Here is a 20,241-nt window from a genome sequence, read left to right as displayed (position 1 = left end):
AAATGACATAAGGGAAGGTGAGTCTGACTAGCACAGCTATTAAAGGAATCGCTTGGTTTGGAAAGAACCATTGTGCAGCACAGATAACTGACACACTTATAACTACTTCAGTAGGTGGCCTTTCGGATAGACATTATGTTTGGCTGCTACTCAAAGACAGATCAGGCAACAAAGCACTTTGACCTACCCTGGACTGTTAACCCAATGAGTTAGTAGTTGGAAAGGAAATGGAAAGGTATGAGGGGTAGCAGAATACGCCATCCCAAATATTCCTTTTTGGCATAAGAATTATCTTAAGCTGTTTATTGTGAGAAAGTGTAGACCAGGAGAAGTTCTGAAAGCAGAGTAGAGGTTACACTTTTGTAGGGGAAATTTACATTAGAAAAGTGTCCAGTACAGGAAGTGAGCCATGTCAGGGGTCACTTTCATCTGGGAGAGTCATCTTCATTCCAGGGCCAATTTCCTTTGACAAAATTTTCCTCCTCTCACCTTCCTCTGAATTGCTATTACCCCCTTTAAAGCCCTAGATCCCTATCCTTTCCTTAGCCCAGGATGGTCCATAAGTCCCAGGTGGATAGCTGCTTTTTAGTCTCATATTTTTGTGGAGATCCACTATGTATATATATAATTAAAATAGTTTTTGTCCTGTTACTCTGACTGTTTATACTGGGGGTGCGGGCTCACAGCTAAGAACCTAGAATGGTAGAAGGAAAATTATTTTTCCTCCCCTACATCTATACCTAGGTTCTTAATCTCAGGCATTTTCTGAATCCCAGTCCCTTAATTTCTATGTCTTCTACCTCTTCAAAAACACCATTACTTTCGTGAGATTTCAGTGTTTAAGTAAGACATGCATGCTTTTAGCTCCGCTGTATTTTTTTTTCCTTGATCTATGCTTTCTTTCCATGCATTGCAATAGATCATGGGAGAATTGATTCTAAGGCTACAGGGGATTATTCTTCTTACTACTACTGACATTTAAAATTATCTGATGAGATATGGAAACCAAGAGTAAAGATGTAGGATGCATTGGTTGTCGGGGTTAGAACCTGTGTGAAAGCACTGTGGACATTTTATGAAATATCAGTGCCACCTACAAATAAACATAGGTCATGGTTTCAAGGGAAATATGTAAAAATCTATGAGTAGAGTTTGATGAGATGGAGAATATTCTTGCTAAAAGTTCCAAAAAACACAGGGGTGAGAGAAGTGGGAGAGCTCTGGGTTGCAGATTAACCTCAAAGGACGCCCAAGGACCAACTAGTTCTCCTAAGAATGTCAGCAAATGCAATCTAGATGGCTCCAGGCTGGCAATGATGTGAAAGGCATCCCAAACACACACACTCAAGGTCATTACAATGCAGCAGAAAGTGATTTTATTGCTGGGAACAGAATGCAACAAACTTGGAAGACGTTCCAAGATTAAAAATATGGGGCCTGGGTCTTTCCTTGCCCCTTTCACTATTGCCCTTCTCCAAAACACACAAAGCTTCAAAGCAGAAAAGAATGCTATTTGTTTTTGTCCCCAGCTCTGGTCTGGCATCATGGCCCCATAATTCTCTCACTGCCCTCATTCTTTCTTCTATGGGAACCATGGAAATCAACAATGAAAAAAAAAAAAAAGGCAGGAACACAAGAGAACCTGCACCAAGTGTGAAGCGAAGCAATGGGAACCTTAGTCCAATCAAACTATCCAGGAGACTGTGATCTGGTACTGTTTAAGTGTATAGGAAGCATACTATTAGGAGGGTAACCTGGCTGAAACTTGTTACATTTTACAAGGTAGAACCGGTTCTGGAGCATAGCCTTGTAGTGGCAGTCACACTGTCCCTCCAGTGTGATAGCAGTAAGTCATGTTAATATGATTCTCCTTCCAGTGGCAGTATTTCTGGGCAGTCTCACAGTCTGTCTTGGGTAAAAGACAGGGTAGCAGCTGCATTCTGGAAGGTGTCGTACAGAAAGGTGTCTGAAGGTTTACAAGTCTGAGTATAATTATCGGCCCCACGCATTTCTGTCTTGAACTGGACAGGACCTGCTCTTACATGCTGAATTTCAAACCCTTGAAACCCTTTGAGGTTTGGAGGCCTAGCAGCAAGTGGCACTGGCCCCCCATGATCCCAGCAGCACCAGGAGGAGAGGAAATGGTCCCAGAATATCCAGCATCATCTCTCTTCTGTGTGGGAAGAGGGAAGAAAATAAGAGAATGATAGTAGTAGAAGCAGTAAGAGCAAAATTATCATTCACAACCATTTAGGTCTACATTGTGCCTTTCAAGATTTCTTAAGTCTATTTTTTTAAAACCATCCTCTTTCTGATGTGATTCTCACAATTCTATGAAGGTCCACAAGCCTGGGGAGAAGAAATGTGAGTTAGGATGACTTTTCCTGGGGGTCTGACTGGCAGATCCCATTCCTCTCTGTCCTGTGCTTATGGGTCCAGAATCTTGCTTCTTCCCTCCTGCCTCTAGAAAATTTCTCCTCCGTCTATTTAACCTGGGCCATCTGGCCATCATCTCGGCTCTAACTCCCCAGCCTCCAGGCTATTCCTCTTACCAGGTCTCATTGCTTGGGGTCCTGCCAAGGAAAGAGGCAGTGGTTAGTCCCAGGCTCAGAGGCTTTTGTCTGCAGTTCCTCTGCCAGGTATGCCAGCATGGTCTGCTTGTAGCAGGGATAGTTTCTGAGCCCTAGGGAAGAGGAAAGGGAAACCAAAGGCTTGGAAAATGCCCTTCTTGTGCACAGTGTGGATGAGACCCACATCATCCAAATCACTGTTTAAAGCCAGTATCCCTGCAGATGCAGGAAGAACAAGCCTCCTTAAAGATACAAAGGAGAAGTTATAACTTCCTCAAAGAACTTGTGAGGAAATGATGACTTTCTGATATGGGTTTGGTGCTTCCTTCTCCATAGTAAGCTTCAGTGTTTGGAACCTCTATGCTTTCATTTTTTTAGGAGAAAACACCCAATGTATATTTGATACAATATTTGCTAGGTACCTGGTAGTGTTGTGAATTGCAAGAGCAGACTCCATTGAATTATTGATTTATGGGTATTTTGTTGGGCCAGACTCTCTGCTACTCATGTATCTTGATGTATTTGATCCCAGATCCCAAGTTGTGCCTCACTCTCCAGAAGAATATTTATCTCCAGATTTTTCTAGGACCTCCCAACAACTTTCTGGAAACACCTTAGCTTCCTTTCATGTGTATAAGTTGCCTCTTATAGATTCAGGAGTTCATAATCTAATGAAGGAGATGGTCAGATTAATAGAGACATACATTGTACATTAATAACTTTAAATACCTCTTTTGGCTGCGGTGGAGGAGGTGCCAGGGGGCTCTGAGGAGCTGGTAGATAGAAGGCTCTAACACTTGAACTTATTTTTGGATTAATAAGAATTTAGGTGAAGAGGATGGTAAAGGGCATCCCATGAGGGAACTGCATGTAAGAGGAAGCCAGAAGCTGGTTCCTGGACCCATTCTGAAATCATAAGGATCACTGTAATTTTATTATTTGCATGGTACACTTAGGTCTACGTTGTGTTGTTTCCTGTTTAATTATGTTTTATGTACTCTGTTTGAAAAACATATTTATTTGTTTGAGAGAGAGAGAAAAAGAGCATGAGTGGGTGGAGCGGCAAGGGAGAGGAGGGAGACTCCCCATCCAGCAGCACTTCGTCCTATTGGGGCTCAATCCCACCACCCATGAGATCAGGACCTGAGTGCAAACCAATTGGAAGGTCAAATGACAGAGACACACAGGTGCCTCTGTTTTCCTTACTTCTTAAACTTCAGCACAATCAATCATTAACTTTGTCTTTTACTTCTACTCTGCAGTACCTAATGATTGTAGACACATAACCATACAGAAACATTTATCTTGATGTATCTGATCCCAGATCCCAAGTTGTGCCTTCCTGTCCAGAAGAATGCTTATCTCCAGATTTTTCAAGGACCTCCCAGCAAGTGTCAGGAAACCCCTTAGCTTCCTTTCATGTGTGTAAGTTGTCCCTTATAGATCAACAGGGTAAGAGGGCAAGGCAGCTTTGGGAATGATCCCCTTCTTTCTCCTTGGGCTGCTCTCTAGACTACAAAGCTATCCTTGCTTTAAATCCAGTGTCTCAGAATTTGGCTTGCTGCACATTGGGTGCACGGACATGTTGGAGTCTGGCAACAGAGACCCATGGACATGAAGGAGAAAGGCCAGTTTAGGGTATTTGCCTCTTGGGTCTGTTCTTGCTTTTCCACTGGTGCTGTAATACACTTACTTGGAATCTTCTTGTTTTTTGGAGGGCTCACAAAAATGTGTCCTACAGGGACTCCCTGCCTCTAGCCTCTTTTCCTTTCAACCTGTTCTACACATCCCTTCCAGATTAGTACTCCTTGAGCATCACTCATCAGTATCAGATTACCCCTGTGCCTAACTGGAGTTCCCAACCCTGGCCTCTCTCATTAGAAGTGCCTAAGAGACTCTTAAGAAGGCCTAGATTCTAGGCCTCCTGAAACAGACTCTTTGGGAAGCAGGTCTTTTTTGCATGTCTGTGTTTGATGAGCTCCATGTTGAATCTCATATCCATTCCTAGTGGAGAACCATTTTTCTTAGCTGACACTGATTTTCACCCAGTTCCCAAGTTCTCAAGACTGGACTTCTACCTGATTCCTGAAACAAAGTTTGTACCTTGTCTTAAAACACCTATTTGAATGACTGCAAGAAAGATTGGAGAGGACACAACTGGAATAGTCTCCCTCTCCTCCCTATCTCTTTTAAATTATCCCAAATCTTACAAGTGTAGTGGAGGAATAATATCCATTTCTTCTACCCTTCTATGTGCTCAGCTGGGACCCTATAATAATAAGAATAAGAAGAAAAACCCAAACAGATTAACAAGAGAAAAGTATTCCCATTTATTTCACATAGGTTTATGGTGAGAGGAGAGCCTTCCCAAGGAAAAATAAGGCTCTAAAAAGTGGTTGGTTAAACCTGAGCGCATGTGTGCTAGGTTTGATGAAAGGTGAAAGTGGTATAAAGATGTGCTAGAACAAAGGGTACAAGCTAAGTGTAGCAATTGGTGGGCAACTTAGCAAGATGTTTGTTCAGATGTCACTCCATTTTTTCAGATAATGACACTCCTTTCTTCTGGGTATAGGAAACCTTCTCCCAGGAAGGTTTAATGACCTGCTTCCAGAGAAGGTCAGTATGTCTTTCCTGTACCTGTCCTTTCTCAAATTTCTTCAACTTAAAAGATTGAATTTGCCAAGTTGCCATATTCTGTAATAGGATGTCCTGAACTCTGTCAGAAGCTGTGCATCATGTAAATGGACCCTGGTGGTTGGCTTATAAACCTTGGTCCAGGCCCACAATCCTAAAGCAAGTTCAGGGCATTTGACGTGTCCATTTTGAGGTCTCTGCTGCAACACGCCTGTGTTTTCTCCACACTGCTGCCTGGCTTGACAGGGATTAGTTCGAAGGCCTGCTATTTGGGCTGTTTCTTTCTGTAGACTTTTATATGCTTGCTGACTGCAAAAGTAATGGTGCCAAATTCTTGTCACCGAAATTACAGAGCATTAGTATCTTGAATCATACACGATATTCAGTCATATTCAACTTCTTAGAACACTCCATCTACCCTGGTTGCTGAGGTCTTTCTGTGTCAGGCACCTGACAAGTGAGTGGTCAGAACAGTGAGTTAGGGACTGATACTACCTGATGAGCTCCATATTCTTTTTAAGGTTTAGTATTATTGTTTCTGCAGAGCTACAGGTTTGATTGTCAAAATGGCTGACACTGAGGAACACTGCCTGAAAGTAAGCCAATAGGCTTCAGATAAAGTGTACCTACTCTGTACCACGAGCTCTCCATCACGACGGTGGTTAGTTGTGTGGAAAGCACGGTTGTGTGCTTCTGTCTCCTGGGCTGCTGCGGGGTGACAGGTGGGGGTGTCCGGGTCAACTCAAGGTTTCATCGTGGTGGTACTTAATAAGTTTTCTTCCTAATGCTATTGTCTGGACTTTTTTCTAATTTTAAGATTTTTATTTATTTATTTGACACAGAGAGAGAGAGATCAAAGTAGGCAGAGAGGCAGGCAGAGAGAGAGAGGGGAAGCAGGCTCCCTGCTGAGCAGAGTCCCTGATGGGGGCCTGGATCTCAGACCCTGAGATCAAGACCTGAGCAGAAGGCAGGAGGCTTAACCCGCTGAGCCACCCAGGCACCCCATTTTTTGGACTTTATATTACCAGGATCTTCCTTACGGAACGAGAAGGGGCTGCAGTGAGGTAGTCCCTTTAACTTTTTCCTTTATATCTATGGACACCTTGCACATGCAAATGGTAAGCATCAATGCAACACTGAGAAATAAATCTGGTAAAAAGGATGTTTTCCTTTGGTCGTTGTTTGTTAGGCCCCGGTTTTCTTTTCCAGACGCAGTTCAGTTCTTTATGTCTCTTCATGGTCTTTATTTATTACACAGATTTAAGTATTAAATATTATTAATATATGCAATGGAATATGATTCAGCTGTCAGAAACATGAAATCTTGGCATTCGCAACAACTGGGTGGAACTGGAGAATGTTATGCTAAGTGACAGAAGTCATTCAGAGAAAGACAATTATTGTATGATCTCACTGATCTGTGGAATTTAAGGCACAAAGCAGAGGATCATAGGGGAAGAGAGGAAAAAATAAAACCAGAGGAAGCCAGAGAGGGAGACAAACCATACAGATTCTTCATGATAGGAAACAAACTGAGGGTTTCTGGAGGGAAGTGGGGTAGAGGGATGGGTAAGGTAGCTGGGTGATGGACATTAAGGAGGTCACATGATGTAATGAGCACTGGGGATTATATGAGACTGATGAGTCACTGACCTGTACCTCTGAAACCAACAATAATTGTATGTTAATTAGTTGACTTTAAATGAAAAAATTTAAAATAATAATAAACTAATATATTATTACCAAAAATATAAATAAAAATAAAAGCTTAAGTGGGTAGAAGAAGAATAAATGAAACAAGATGGGATTGGGAGGGAGACAAACCATAAGTGACTCTTAATCTCACAAAACAAAACTGAGGGTTGCCGGGGGGAGGGGGTTTGGGGGGGGTTGGGAGAAGGGGGTGGGATTATGGACATTGGGGAGGGTATGTGATTTGGTGAGTGCTGTGAAGTGTGTAAACCTGGTGATCACAGACCTGTACCCCTGGGGATAAAAAATATATGTTTATAAAATATAAAAAAAAAAATTGGAAAAAAAAAAAGTTTATTGACAGGGCACCTGGGAGGCTCAGTGGGTTAAATGTCTGCCTTGAGCTCAGGTCATGATCCCTGGGTCCTGGGATTGGAGCCCCTGGTCTTGAGTGGTCAGGCTCCCTGCTCAGTGGGATGTCTGCTTCTTTCTGACCTCTGCCCCCTCCCTTGTTCACAGGCTCTCTCTCTCTCCAAGTAAATAAAGAAAACATTAAAAATGGTGAATTAACATGTATCCTCATGCATGTGTTTCTCTCCTCTTTTCCCATCATCAATAATAACACTGTTTTTTATTTTTAAAATATTTTTAAAATTTATTTGACAGACAGAGATCCCAAGTAGGCAGAGAGGCAGGCTGAGAGAGAGGAGAGAGGAAGAAGCAGGCTGCTTGCAGAGCAGAGAGCCTGATGGGGGACTCGATCCCAGGACTCTGGGATCATGACCAGAGCCGAAGGCAGAGGCTTTAACCAACTGAGCCACTCAGGTGCCCCACCAATAATAACATTTTATACACAATGTTGTACACTATTTCTTATTTCCCACTAAGAATAAATTTTGGACATATTTCATGTCAGTAGCAAAGGTGTATTTGGTTCTATTTTGCATAGTATTTTTGTTGTAAGGAAACGCATCATATTTTAACCAGTCCCATGTTCAGGACATTCTGTTTGTTTGCCAACTTTTACCAGTATAAACCAGTTAGAAGGAATATACTGGAACAAAACAGCAGCCCGAAGCCCCATGAATTTATCTGTAGTGTGCATGCTGTCCATAAGTCCCTCCACATGCTACCGGTCTTCCCTGGAGATAAGTTCTGAAGCTCCCGCATGAGTGTGGGTTTCTAGGGGCTATGGGTTGACAACAGGAAACCCTTCCAGATGCACTTGCTGTTACCAGACCTAAGGAAACCTAGGAAAAGTGAACATTCTGGACACAACTGAGTAGTTATTATTATTATTATTATTTTTTCCGTAATGGGTATCTGAGAAGTCAGTATCAATTGGATTAGACTTTGGTCTTTTAATGCTGGAGAGAGCTAAAATAATAGTCATTTTAGTGTACGATGGACAAACTAAAATACTAAGATGGACAGCTAACTTATTTTTATATTCACTTGGAGCATATTCTGGAACAGATTGAAAGTTCCCATTTGTAAGGCAATTTATCAAAATTGCCTCACTGAACCCTCACACCAGACTACAAGGTAGTTCTGACTGTCCCCATGCTAGAGATTGTCCTGAGACCCAGACAGGGTGGTGATAGCAGGGAGCAGCAGAGTCCTGAGGGGCTACTTTCAAGCTCCAGGGCTCTTCCTTGAGCACTGCTGCTCAGAGGGAGGCAGGGTGGGTAGGGTTAAGGTCAGTTCTGCCCATTCAGGCTGCCTCTGAGTCTCATCTCTAAGAAGGGTATATCATCCAGAGTGAAGTACCTGGCTTGTGTCAGGGCTTTGTTTTCTAGGTAGTCATGTTTCCTTAACAAAATGTATTTGTAGAATGTGACAGATAGAACTAGCCTCTGTTCCAATGGTTTTCTCACCTTTGACACCCCTGTCATCTCCGGGTGGCAAGCTGTGTTTATTTTTTTTTTTCTATTTTTTTTTTTAGATTTTATTTATTTATTTGTCAGAGTGAGAGAGCACAAAGCAGGGGGAGAGGCAGGCAGAGGGAGAGGGAGAAGCAGGTTCCCCGCTGAGCAGAGAGGCCAAGGTGGGGCTCCATCTATAACCCTGGGATCATGACCTGAGCCAAAGGCAGACACTAAAGGTCTCAGGTCATGATTCCAGGGTCCTGGGATCGAGCCCCACTTCAGGTCCCTGATCATCAGAGAGCCTGCTTCTCCCTCTCCCTCTGTTGCTCTCCCTTCTCGTGCTCTCTCTCTCTGTCAAATAAATAAATAAAATCTTTACAAGAAAAAAAAGGAAAAAAAAAGTATTGAGGAAAGAATTGATGGTTTGACATCTCCGTGTGTCTAGATTGGCTGAAGGAATTTCAGGAGTGCATGGATGCTGCCAAAACTACAAGCTCTGGACATCACAGTATGGAACTTAAATAAAATATCAAGGCTGCCATAGAGGTGCACCCACCATTCCTTAAAGCCCAAGAGAGGAAGGTAGAATTCTGGAAAAGTGAAGCTATGCTTCCTGTGGGAAAATATGAGTTTCCTCCTCCTGAGTGATTTGATCAGTGAACTTTCCAGAACAGGGCGTCCAAATAGAACCAAGGGAACTAAGAACCCTACTATGCCATCCTTTCTGATCTTGTTTCTCGGGTCTCCCTAGACCCTACTTCCTTGATGCCATATCCATAATTACTTCTACCTTACTTTTCTGTTTTTAAAGATTTACTTATTTATTTGAGAGAGAGTGAGAGAGAGTGAGCACAAGAGAGCACATGCAAGGGAGGGGCAGAGGAAGAGGAGGAGAGGGAGATAGAGCACATGTGCAAGCAGGGGAGGGGCAGAGGAGGGAGAGAGAGGAAGACCCTAAGCAGGCTCTGAGCTGAGCACAAAGCCCAATATGGGACTCGATCCCAGGACCTTGAGAGCATGATATGCATGAAATCAAGAGTAGATCCCTTAACAGACTGAGCCACCCAGGTGCTCTCCCCACCACACTTAGGAAAAGAGAGACTGCAGGATTTTCTTCCTGAGTCCACTCTGGTAGCCGAAAGAACAAGGACTGGAGGCCAGGAGACCTGGGGTCTAGTCTCAGCTGTGCCACTAATTAGCAGCAGCTGTAAGCAATTCACTTACCCATTCCTGAGATTCAGGCTGTTTTTTATCTGTAAAAGTGGGGGATTACTATCTCAGGGATAGCAAGTGGAACACACACACATTTACTTCCATCCTGCCTTCAACAGAGGCTGCCATTCAACCTCATCACTTATTAGAATTTTTTTCTGCAATGTTCTAGGCAGGCCCAAATCCATTAAAGTGGATACATGAGTCAAAATCTACTTATTCTCATTTAATTTAATAATCCTTACAGGACCCTTCTAGCTCCTAAATGGAATGTCCTGACTTTCCAACTAAGAGATGGCCATTTTTGTGATCTGGTAATAGTTCACTCAATAAAAGGAAAAGGAAAAACTTAGGCTCATAATTTCATCCCCTACTCCTGCCCAGCCAGGGGACTGAGCAGTATTTTCTTGAGGGTCACCCTGTCCTTCCTTCTGTGGCCAGAGATTTTGGTATTTGAGCTCCCCCCTCCATCAGCTCACCCAGCGGACAGTCCCAGAGAGTGTAGCTCCCTTTCATCTCAAATAGCCCATACTTAACAGCTTCATATTTGACAGCAAGGCATCTCTGAGCAAAGGAATGATCTCAGGTCACGGAGAACCAAGAGTCAGTAGCAAAGGTAAGTAATGATTCTATTCGATGCTTACAAAATCTACCCCGATTTACAGTTCTCACCCAAGCAGGGAAAGCAATCACACGATGGTATCAGGATGGTGACAGTTTCAGAAATCCAGGTGGTTGCAACTGTGTTTTTACTGAAAGAATCCAGGAAGTGGTTTACACAGGGACTCCCTCACCCTCCCAAACCACCACACAGGGGCAGGTCCTGGGTAGGAACGCATGTGTGTTTTGGATAGGAGCCCTGGCTGGAGTTCTTTCTCTCAGAGCTAGGAAGGGAGAGGGGAGAAGCAGTTGCCACAACAGGGAGGTGGGGCATCTTGCTACTCTGGCCCCTCAGGTGCAGACCTACACAGAACCATCAAAGTGGACTGTCTCATACTGTACACACTCACAGGCCACGATGATGAATTTCTCTTGCTGCTTGGTCTCGTAGTCGCATTTGGGGTATTTGGAGCCTTTCTTCAGGCGGCAGTCGGTGATGCGCATTTTGGAACTGCTTTGGTGGCAGTTGGGCTTCCCGTTCTTGCAGGTTACATTTCCCTGGAAGCAGATGACCTGGACATCTGGCAGAGGGCTCGTGGATAAACGTGTTCACACACGGCTTGCAAAATCCAACTGTCATATTCCGGCGCTTCATCATTTGGTTTGCAGTAGCTGGCATTGACGGTGGAGGTGTTCGAGTCTATGTGCTGCCGCAGGAACTTCTCGGCCCTCGACTCCTTGGCCAGAGAAGGCTGGACACTGCGAGAACCAGCAGCACCAGAACCAGTAGTGGGATGAAGAACCTCTCCTGAGCCATGGTGGTCTCACTCCTCTGGAAGAGCCTAGCCAGGGAAGGGAGAGAAGAGAAAAAGCGCTGCCTGAGAAAGAACCCCAGCTCCTACCTGTGGCCTCCCTGGCTCACAGTCTCCGTTTGGGTCAGCCGGAAAGGTACCCCTCCTCCTGTGCAATTTTCCAAGGATTGAGATGCTCACATAGACTCTTGTTGAAGAGTATTTAAGTCCTACTAGCTGGAGAGAGGTGGTCTTTCCCTCTGGTTGGTGACTTGACAGTGAACTAAAATCCTGCAGTCCTATGTCTGAATATTAGAGATTTTAAAATTTAAAATCTATTTGAGGGGGCACCTGGATGGCTCAGTCTTTTAAGTGTCTGCCTTGAGTTCAGGTCGTGATCTGAAGTCCTAGGATCTAGTCCTGTCTCGAGCTCAGCTCCCTGGTCACTGGGGAGCCTGCTTCTCCCACTCCCTCTGCTGCCCCCTCTGCTTGTGCTTTCTATCTATCCCTGTCAAATAAATAAATAAAATCTTAAAAACATTAAAAAAATTAAATACATTTGAAGAATGAGTACATTTATACCCAGTGCTCAAGGTGCTTATCAGGAAATCCTTTTGAATAAAACATGAGCTGAACTGTATCCCTGAAATACCACATGGCCTATAGGATCATGACGGACAGAGTGAGGCCTATTGATCTCCAACACAAGGGCAACAGCCCAGTTCCTAACACCAGTATCATAGAGGGATGCCATTGTATTCCCAAGAGCAATGCTTCCCTCCCCCAGTGCCTTTGTTTCCCTGCAGCCCACATACTCCATCCCATATTGGTCCAGCTCAAGTTTTTTCAGGTGCTAACCTCAACCACCCTGGTCCCTCTAACCCAACACAGAAGAAGAAGGAGTCCCTGAGATCATCTCTTCAGCCACTGACCTGGATCTCTAGCTTGGTCCCTAGGACAGAGCAGAAGGCCAGTCTCTGTGATCCCGGGATCCCTGGGGAGGGAATCTTATACAGATTACAAAGGGGCTTGGCTTCCAAGGAAAGATAGGTGGGAGGAGCATCTTGGTTTCACTTTAGTGGGAACCAAAGACATTGTGAGGAAGGACATTGTAGGGAACCATCCACACCACTCTATTTTTCAGGACTGCTGGGAAGGGTGAGTCTTGTTTATAGGAACCGTACCATGTGAACCTCATCTGTCTGCTGGCTCACAAGGAGCAGCAAAGAAAGCCACTACGGTAATGATGCCTGAACCGCAGCAAAGTCCTTGTCATCTCAGGGGGCCATTTGCATCAAACAAAATAAACTCTTGCAGGTTTGCAAAGGACACATAAACACGTGATCCCACAGAGCACCAGAGAAATGGAGGTCCTCTGTCTCCCCAGGAGTCCTGGTGTGACTGGAATTCCAACAGCACCTCTTCTGGTGTGGGGGGCATTCTGCTTTCTGCAGCTGGAAGACTGCATGGACCTAGGGTGTGTGTGTGGGGGGTCTGGGCTGGGAGAGGAGGAGAGACCTGCGACCCTCACCCAGTGTTGGCCACTTCAGCACTCCTGCGTGTGGAAGGTGGATGGTTACAGTTCTTGGCCACAGCAACCACTCCTAGAAGGTCAGAGTGGAGGAGAGGAACTAAAGTTAACAAAACCCCAAGGGATGTCAGGCTGGCTCAGTCACCAAGGCACGGGACAAATCTTATGACTTTGCTTCTGTATCCATGTCCTGAAACTGTGCCCTGGGCTTTTCACTTCCTGAAAGTGGCAGCTGGAATGCTGAGGGTGTAACCTGACCATGTGAATGGCTTTTCCCCTCGTTAGCACACCATAATCTTAATTCAATACACTGGCTTTGATTTCTCAACACACCAACATAGAATTATTTACTCTGGCACTTAGAAATGAATAAAATAAGGCATTTGCTGACAAAACAATAATATAAAACAAAACCTAATGGAGTTATTTGACTTCATTAAAGCAGTCTTCCACTAAAAAATTTCTAAGAATGGATTTGAGGTTACAAAGAAAGGCTACTCATCAGAAATATGAATTCAGGAAGGAATAAAGAAAGATGGTGACAAGTATGTGAACAAATCAAAGATCTTTGACTATATAAAACAATAATTTCTTGTTGAGTTAAGAAGATAAAATTAAATATATATATATTCAGGAACATAAAGTTGGAAGTGATGTGAATTGCCGTGTTCAAGAGATGATTAAAAGTATTGATTAGACTTCTCTATGTTTAGTATGCATTTGAGAATTTCTAAGATAAGCAATGAAAAGAAGGGAAACACAGGGTTTGAATTCCAAACTAGCAGAGAATAAGTAGACTGTGGATCAGTTAGGAGAGTCTAGTTGTGCTGCAGTAACAAACAATCTCAAAATTTCAGTAGTTTAAAGTTTCTTTCTTTTTCCAGCTACATATCTATCTTGGTCCAGCCTAGGGGCTCTGCCTGCTATTGTCACTTGGGAAAACAGGCTGACACAGGCTTCCTCTTGACACACACTGTCTTAATCAAAGAGGCAGAGGAAAGAACATAGCACTGGGATCCCCTGGCAGCTCAGCTGGTTAAGCATCCTGCTCTTGATTTTGGCTCAAGTCATGATCTCAGGTCATAAGATCAAACTCTGAGTTGGGCTCTGGGCTGAGCTTGGAGTCTGCTTGGGATTCTCTCTCTCCCTCCTCCTCTGCCTTTTACCCACTCTTTCTCTCTGTCTCTATCTAAGTAAATAAATAAAACATTAAAAAAAATACAGCACCGCAGAGGACAGCTCTTAATGCTTCTGCTGGAAGGGACATATGTCACTTCTATTCACACTTCATTGACCGGAGAAAACCTCATGGTCACATTTAAGTACAAGGGACAGAGAAATAGGATCCTTCTAGGTGCCTGGAATGAGAGAATTATTTTGAACAGCTTTAATGGCTGTCACAGAATGACAGACAATTACACCACTAATCCAAAAGAAGGGAAGAAAGGAGAGGAAATATAAATGCCAGACAAATGAGACTAATAGCAAAGGCAAAGTAAGGTAGTAGGTATTCATTGAGGAAAATAAAAATGAATAATTATGTTATATAAATGGACTAAATGGTACAGTTAAAAGACAAGATTGATAGAAAAAAACTAACACTCTTTCTCTGTCTACGTGCATATATATAGAGTATACCCACAGACTACGTGTATATTTATATATATATACATGTACCTATAGATAACTTACAATTTTTAAAAATGTTTAAGAAGGTAATATTTTATTAGATGATGAGATGTGATAATCAGGAGATCAATGGAGTATTTTCTGGAGTACTTTCAGAGAACCGTTATTCCAATAGGTTGAAGAAAAAGTCAGAGTGAAAGAAATGGAGTTAATGAGGAGGCTGACAGTGATGAGATAGAGTAAATTTGTGCACTAACATGATGGGGATGGCTGGGGAGAAGGTGACATGAAGGGGTGCACATCTTGGGGAAAGAGTCAGTATGGGAGAAGACAGTGAAAATACAGCACAGAGAGAGAGCATAGCTCCAGGAAGGGGGCTGACATGGATAAAGGAATAGGAGACTGTCTTGTCTGTGAGGTTGGTGGAAAGGGGGAGGTGGGTACCAGACAAGGAAAAGGATGCAGCTGAGACACAGTGACGTTGACTAAATATGAGCAGCAGAAGAATGTCCCTTCCAGCAATGGGATTTTCTCCAAGGAGTGAGACTTGAGTCTTGTTTGCCTCAAACCTCTGTTTTAAAAAATGGTTCTGAGAATGTCTGCATCATCTCTGTTGTCCTCTAGGTCATGGGGACAGCTATCCAGTATAGAATGAGTCTGTGAGCCATTACTGAGAAACCTCATTTCCCATACATTATATCACAGTTGCAGTATTTACCTTCATTACACAGATTAAATATGATATCAATCTCTCAAAATTTCTCTCAAGTAGTTTGACATACATCATAGTTGTCATTTCTTTAGGCATATACGGTGTGATATTCATTTCCATAAACCACTCTTGAGAATTTGACTAAAGTCTGTAGAGTGAGGAGACCATATGTATTAGTTGCAGCTTCATGACTGGTATGTTATGTTCAGGAAAATGTTATCACCTCTCTGGACCTCAGTTTGTCATCTATAAAACACATGGATGATTGGCAAAGCACTAATAAAAGAGAATTTAAGTGCATAGCAAACTGGAGTCTGTTTGGACAGTGGTCTGGGAGTCAGTTCACCTTTTTAATTATTCCTGAAACTCCAACTTGCATTTTTCTGGTTGAGTGCAGATGTGTACCCAAAAGTCCTGCATTATGATTTTAAAGATCAATAATATATCAACTTCTGTATTTGTTTCCTTATCTGTAAGTTAGGAATAATTTAAGTACCTTATTCTAAGATGCTATGGACTGAATGTTTGTTTCCTTTCCCACCCCCACCCCAAATTTGTATATTAAAACCTAAGTCTCAATGGGTTGGTAACTAGAAGTGGGGCCTTTGAGAGGTGATTATGTCATGGAGGTGGAGCACTTGGGAATGGGATTAGTGCCCTTACAGAGAGACCACGGAGAGCTCCTTTAGCTCTCTATCATGTGAAACTGGTTCATGGCTATGAAACCATCTAAGTGCCCCTGCTTGCTGAGGACCATCCCTATTTATGCTCATTTCTTGGCTAATATATAATAATGTCCCTCTTCACTCTCAAAAGTGTCCCAACCAGACAGCAAATTATAGGGTCACCCTATTCAAAGCACACTGTAAGCCCTAAAAGAATTTTAATGTTATTATTATTACCACAACTGATATTGTTTCTTCAAGAGTCAAAATTAAAAGTTCACTTTTAATTATGATCTAGTAGTAGAGGTAAGTAGAGATGACAGTAATTGAAGTTTCTTTTTTAAAAATTTATTTATTTATTTTTAATATTTATTTATTTGAGAGGTAGAGAGAGACAAAGAAAGAGAGAGAGCATGAGAGGAGAGAGGTCAGCGGAAGAAGAAGCAGACTTCGTGCTGAGCAGGGAGCCCGATGTGGGACCCTATCCCAGGACTCCAGGATCATGACCTGAGCTGAAGGCAGTCGCTTAACCAACTGAGTCACCCAGGTGCCCTGAATGAGACTTTTTTTTTAAATTTATTTTTTATTTATTTTCAGCATAACAGTATTCATTATTTTTGCACCACACCCAGTGCTCCATGCAATCTGTGCCCTCTATAATACCCACCACCTGGTACCCCCAACCTCCCACCCCCCCCCCCCACTTCAAATCCCTCAGATTGTTTTTCAGAGTCCATAGTAATTGAAGTTTTCTGATTGGGAGGGAAGGATAAACTGAAAAGTTTCAAAAATTCTCTTTATTTTTAAAAAAATCATCTTATTGATTTATTGGACAGATAGAGAGCATAAGCAGGAGGAGCATCAGAGGGCGAGGGAGAAGCAGGCTTCCTGCTAGCAGGGAGCCCAAGATGAGGGGCTTGACCCCAGGACCCTGGGATCATGAACTGACCCAAAGGCAGACACTTAACTGACTGAGCCACTCAGATGCTATAACTTCTATCTTTATAGAGAATCAGAGAGCAGTGAAAATGGAATGGGTGTATCAGGAAAACACAGGCAGATCTGGGATTGGACATCACAGTAGGCACACTAAGATTTACTGTGGGGTAACTGTCAGAAGAAGGCACTTGCACCTTACAGCTTAGGTGCAGCTTACTTTGCACCTAAAAGTTTCCTTTGGCTACTCCCTTCTGTGTGGTAAACAGTAGAGTGGCCAGAAAGAGGGAGGGGGTAGATCCAGAGCAGGATATGTCTTATCTGCAGTCCCCCGTCTTGTTCTATCTCTAAAATTTCCTCTCAAGAGGCCTCAATTCCTGTTATGTTCCTGGGGAAAGTTGCCTCAAGACAGCTTCAAATCTCCCAGATATCTCCAGGCCTCAGAAAAATGGACCATTGGGGATAGCATTTCAGACCTGGAACTTCATCAGCCAGCTCAGATGACTGGGGTTACAGCTGAAGAATGAAATCATTACTGGCTGAAGTTCTCAGTGAACAATGTAGTTTTGTTTAACATTTCTGAGTGCTTGTTTATTGATCAAGTTTTCAGAAAAATACTCTCTTCCAATGAAAAGTATTTAGACTGGGTATGGGAGTAAGTCGGGGAGGTCTGGGATTTGTCCTGACTTTCACTGACCTTCCAGCCCCTTGAGAGTATGGGCCCTGTAATCAGTTCATCCTGTCCAATGACAAGTCTAAGGAAAGAGAAGAGAGCTGTCTCTGGGATGGCCAAATAGATATGCCTGCTTATCTACATGTTATCATCTCAGTCTCAAAAACACTTTCTGCTCCTGACTCTATGCCTACTTAACTTCATTTGTGACTTTATGGAACATCATGTAGTGAGAAAAAGCATGGGCCTGAATTAGAACCGCAACGCCATAGTATAGCCTATGACTAACAGCATGGTGTGCTTATGCCTCACTGTATGGCACACTTACTAAACAACAATACTTTTATTATCTCTGATTTTATGGTTTAGGTGTAAAACATCAGTCTTCAGCAGGGAATGTAGAGATAAGGCAAAAACTGCAAACACATCCTAAACTTTTGGAGTTCATCATGGTGGGATGGGCAAAACAATTCTCAGACTATGTTAGATGTATTACAAGAGTGAGCAAATGAACACAAGGGTTAATGTTGTGAAGAGCCAGGGTTCAACCTGGACATGTGTTTATGGAATAGGTGGAGGAAACAGAGTGGAGGAAGAAACTTTTTCCTCCACCCTCTTAGGTTCAGAGAGTAGGAATGTACAAATTAAGCTGGCAAAAGATAGACTAGCAAGAGAAAAAACCCTAGTTACATACACATATACAGCACCCAGAGTGAGCCCTAATGGCTTCTATAGACTTTTGGGAGATGTGTCAAAAAGTAGGTCCATTATTTATAACAAATGTACTGCTCCGGTGTAGGATGTTTGACATGGGAGAGGCTGAATAATTATATATGAGAATTCTGCTTTCTACTCATTTTTTGCTGTGAATCAAACTGTCGCCACAAATGATGTCTATTTAGAAGGAAAAATTAAAAAGTGATGCTGATTTCTTCAAAAATTTCAGACTTTTACTTACTTCTCTCAGCATCATCTTTTCCAGTCCTGTCTATGTTGACACAAAAGTTGGGTATTCATCCTTTCTGATGGAGGCATAATACTCCATTGTATATGTCAAGCAGAGAGAGTCAATTATCATATGGTTTCACTTACTTATGGAGCATAAGGAATAACACGTAGGACATTGGGAGATGTTCAGGATGGTACAGCAAGCTTCCACATACTGGATGGCTTATAAACAACAAACATCTCTAAGAGTTTAAGGGATTGGAAAGTCCAAGATTAAGGCACCAGCAGATCTGGTGTCTGCTGAAAATCCACCTGATATTTATAGATGTTTTATATAGATGGCTACCTATTTGCTGTGTCTTCATATATGGTAGCAGGGCAGGGAGTTCTCCTGAGCCCCACTCCTGTGGGCTCTACCCTCATGACCTAGTCATCTCTCAAGTGCTTGACCTCCCAATACCACCATATGTGAAATTTCAACATTTCAAACATTCTGTCTATAGCAATTGTTTTTTCTACCCACCAGTTCCTCTATTAGATTATTTAGTTTAATAAATATTCAAATCAATTAGTGGCCAGTTAATCTTCACCAAAGCAAGTAGGACTATCCAAAGGCAAAAAGATAGTCCCTCCAAGAAATGGTTGGTAGAAGTCAAGATGGCAGAATGGTAGCAGGCTGAGATGACATCAGGTTGCAGGAGTTCAGTTAGATAGTTATCAAACCATTCCGAACACCAACAAACCCATCAGGAGATTGAAGAGAAGAACAGAAATTCTTGAAACAGAACATTGACCACTTTCTGAAAGGTAGGACTTATGGAGAAGTGAATCCAAAGAGATCGGAAAGTAGCCTGTGTGGGGAGGGGCCGGTTTCCGGCAAGCCACGGAGCAATGGAGCACAAAATCAGAACTTTTAGAAACCTGCTGTGCTGGGGTACCTGGGTGGCTCAGTGGGTTAAAGCCTCTGCCTTCAGCTTGGTTCATGATCTCAGGGTCCTGAGGTGAGCCCCACATCAGGCTCTCTGCTCGGCAAGGAGCCTGCATCCCCTTCTCTCTGCCTGCCTCTCTGCCTGCTTATGATCTCTTTCTCTGTGTCAAAAGAAGAAGAAGAAGAAGAAGAAGAAGAAGAAGAAGAAGAAGAAGAAGAAGAAGAAGAAGTCTGCCGCACTGAAGGACATCACTCCAGAGTCTAAGCGCGGGTGGAGCCCTTGTGGGGACAGCATGGTCTCAAGTCCTGTGGGGTCACAGAAGGATCAGGGGTTTCTAAGTGTAGCAGAGCTCCCAGGTATTAAAGCAGGGAAGCTGGCTACAGAGACAGAGCCAATGAGTGAACTCTGAATTCGGGGTTACCTTAAACTCTGATCTGTGGCACAGTCAGGGCATTGCTCTTTGAGCAGGGACCCCACAAGTGGCAGGGCCGGGGAGACCCCCCCCCGAGAGTGGCAGAGATCTGCTGGGTTTGGAGACCCTAAATGGGGCTGTGTGCCTGAGACAGAATTTCTGGGTCACAGGTCATGTGAGCTCAGAGGGTGGCTGAGGACCAGGTAGTGATTGAATGCTTTTCTCCAAGGGTGCATTGAGGAGTGAGGTCCTGAGCTCTTGGTTTCTCTGGGCTGGAGATTGGGAGGCTGCCATTTTAATTCCCATCCTCCAGAGCTCTTCAGAAAGCATTCAGGGAACAAAAGCTCCCGAGAGAGAAACCAAGCAGATTACTTAGCCGGCCTCTAGCAATGGCAGAGCAATTCCGCCTCAGGCAAAGACACTTGAGAATCACTATAAC

The 20,241-nt window shown here is 43.3% G+C and overlaps 1 pseudogene; it reads right to left on the bottom strand.

Moving 5' to 3' along the window:
- Positions 1-10,931: 10,931 nt before the first annotated feature.
- On the bottom strand, positions 10,932-11,411 carry LOC123390185 (annotated as a pseudogene).
- Positions 11,412-20,241: the final 8,830 nt, after the last annotated feature.

Source organism: Mustela putorius, unplaced genomic scaffold, assembly GCF_011764305.1.
Source record: "Mustela putorius furo isolate JIRA1106 unplaced genomic scaffold, ASM1176430v1.1 tig00537270_pilon_pilon_pilon, whole genome shotgun sequence".
NCBI lineage: Eukaryota > Metazoa > Chordata > Mammalia > Carnivora > Mustelidae > Mustela > Mustela putorius.
This window is presented reverse-complemented; position numbering and strand designations above follow the sequence as displayed.